Source organism: Schistocerca nitens, chromosome 9 (assembly GCF_023898315.1).
Source record: "Schistocerca nitens isolate TAMUIC-IGC-003100 chromosome 9, iqSchNite1.1, whole genome shotgun sequence".
NCBI classification, from domain to species: Eukaryota; Metazoa; Arthropoda; class Insecta; order Orthoptera; family Acrididae; genus Schistocerca; species Schistocerca nitens.
The window spans coordinates 441,675,470-441,678,527 of NC_064622.1; the positions used below are offsets into that span (position 1 = coordinate 441,675,470).

At 40.5% G+C, this 3,058-nt stretch overlaps 1 pseudogene; it reads left to right on the plus strand.

The window, feature by feature from the left end:
- The first annotated feature begins 859 nt into the window (after window positions 1-859).
- On the plus strand, window positions 860-976 carry LOC126204544 (5S ribosomal RNA; annotated as a pseudogene).
- The last annotated feature ends 2,082 nt before the right edge of the window (window positions 977-3,058 follow it).

Sequence of the window (3,058 nt, forward strand, 5' to 3'; positions counted from 1 at the left end):
AGATGCGTTGTGCCTTGTCAGTCATTTTTTTTTTTTTTTTGTTCAGCCCTACTGTTCGCTCAACGTGAGTTATGTGATCTTTAATGACTTCACATAAGGGGCATAGTTCTTGCCATCTTACAACTTCAATGTTGAATAATTTCGTGGAGCAGTCTGGAACACAATGAAAGCGAGAAGTCAGATGACAGCCGTCGTGATGTGTAGAAGGCGAGTGCCTCGAGGAGCGGAGGTGGTATTTCCGTTGTGTAGCCAGGAGTATGTGATCGTTCAGTCGAGTTGTTTCCTCCAATATGGAACACTGAGTGATGACAGAAGTCTATTTTGAGGATGGGGCATGTTTTTAAGATTGAATTTCCTGGTTTTCTAGGTGAGTGTTTTCTTTAAATGAGAGTGGATGTGCATGTAGGCAGAGCAATCACATTAAATTGTAAAGCCTGCTACTAGTTCAACAACAGTGTTTCAGTGAATGAGATGGAGAGATTGAGAGGTTAAGTAGAAGACAATTTTACTTCCTTTTTTTTCTTTACCTATCTTGTCCCAACTTCTTCATCACAGAGGAGCACTTGCACCCTACATTCTCAATTATTTGTTGGATGTTTTCTAATCTCTGTCTTCCTCAACTGTATTTACGCTCTACACATATTTCTAGTACCATGGAAGTAATACCCTCTCTTAACACAAGACCTAAATCCTGCCCCTTCTTCTTGTCAGTGTTTCCCGTTTGTTCCTTTCTTCGCAAATTCTGAGGTGAACCTCCTCATTCCTTACCCTATCAGTCCACCTAATTATCAACATCCTTCAACAGCGTTATCAAATGCAATGTATGAACTGCCTTTCTGGTGACGTTGTCTTTCTGACGGGCAACGGCCTTGCCACAGTGGATACACCGGTTCCCGTCAGATCACCGAAGTTAAGCGCTGTCGGGCGTGGCCGGCACTTGGATGGGTGACCATCCAGCCGCCATGCGCTGTTGCCATTTTTCGGGGTGCACTCAGCCTCGTGATGCCAATTGAGGAGCTACTCGACCGAATAGTAGCGGCTCCGATCATAGAAAACCATCAAAACGACCGGGAGAGCGGTGTGCTGACCACACGCCCCTCCTATCCGCATCCTCAATTGAGGATGACACGGCGGTCGGATGGTCCCGATGGGCCACTTGTGGCCTGAAGACGGAGTGCTTTGTCTTTCTGACAGCTAAAACGATAGTCATCTAACAGATCCTGTGGCGTCAGGTACTAAATAAATAAATGGTCTAAGTTGCATAAATATTATGCCAGGATAAGGCCTATCACCAATTTAATCTTTCTATTCCTTCTCGCAGTGACACAGCAGAGAATGGCACAAAATTTATAAGAGCTGTCTTATGTTAATAAATCCTATTAAGTTGTTGACATACAAATATAATACAATACATTACAACGCCCCTATACGTTGTACACCACTTTTGCCTTACACTTCAGCCTTACACTTTTGATATGTGATTATTTACATGTAAATGCATTATTATGAAAGTGGTTTCAATCACGACCTACCAGTTCAAATGAAAGACAGGTACATACTTGACATGTCATAACAAATTCTAGTAGCTGTTTGCCTGCGAAGATTACTTACTGTTTCACAAGCTGCGACATTGTCGCAAATAAAACAGTGACCTGTATATAAGATTCCTTTAATTTACGTCTCGTGGTAGCGTTCTCGCTTCCCGAGCACGGGGTCCCTGGTTCGATTCCCGGCGGGATCAGAGACTTTCGCCTGCCTCGAGATGACTGGGTGTTGTTCTGTCGTCTTCATCATCATGATTCATCCCCATTACGGTCGGAGGAAAGCAATGGCAAACCACCTCCCTTAGGACCTTGCCTAGTACGGCAGTGTGGGTCTCCCCCATCATTCCACTACAGCGCACAAACGCATATATATGTCAGTAGTACTTTTCATTATGATCTATTTATTGTTTTTAAGCTGTAGACAACTGCGAGTGAATTTATGTTTTTTCCCATTTTTTGCTGCCGATCTGATGACGGTCATTATAGACTAAAACCGGTAATCTGTTAACAAAAAGTTTGTGACCATAGACGTAAATTAAAGGAAACTTATTGATTACTGACTGAATGAAATGCGCATTAATATTTAAGAAAAATCGCGTTAAGATGTTACACTGCCGCTAATGTCGACATATACTTGTTTGCATGGCGTAATCGATGGAGAAATCAACATCATTCACCTGCTTTCTTTTCTAAGGCAGGTGTGTCCATCAGATAACTCACATTAACATTCTAAATTTCTTAGCCAGTGGTGGCAGGGATAAATTTCATGTTTTATAGCCTTAAGCTTATTCTCGTTCACAATGAATCATACTGTTCACTTTACATCAATCTACCCTAAAGATAAATCAACGAATTTACATAAAAGACAACTATGTGGCAAGTTGGTATACCTATGGTGTTCCTAGCTGAATGGCTGGATAGAAATATAATCACATACACTCATACACTTTAATAGTGTTTGTTTATATCAGTCTGTCGTACAGGCAAATCAACATGCTTACATAGATAAATAACAAGGTGGGAAGCGTATAGCTATAGAACACCTATCTAAATGGCTACACACGATAATAAAAACACTTATTTACTTGTATAGGTAAAATGCATGATCATGGATTACAATAACTCATATGTGTATACAGAACTTGACATAAAGTTTAGAAATTGGGTCTTGGTGTATGGACATGTCATCCAGGAGTGAAGCTAAGCTAATATTCTATTACAATTATGTTAGGCGACTTAGAGAGAGCATTATGTTTATTCACTGCAGTCATCGATGGTTAAACGATTTTTGCTGATTTAGCTACATCCTGGTTTTCACGTCAGTCACACAGGAAACCAGCATAACTATGGAAAAGACACTGCAATTCGTAACAAGATTTATATTGACATTGTTTTGCGATATAACAGCAAGGTGGAAGTATGCCAGGTGCCTGACGGCCTTACATGAAATAGACAAAATCGTACAACAAGTATTAGATCAATAAAAGATAGTTTATTTCCTGAATGAAAGTTTT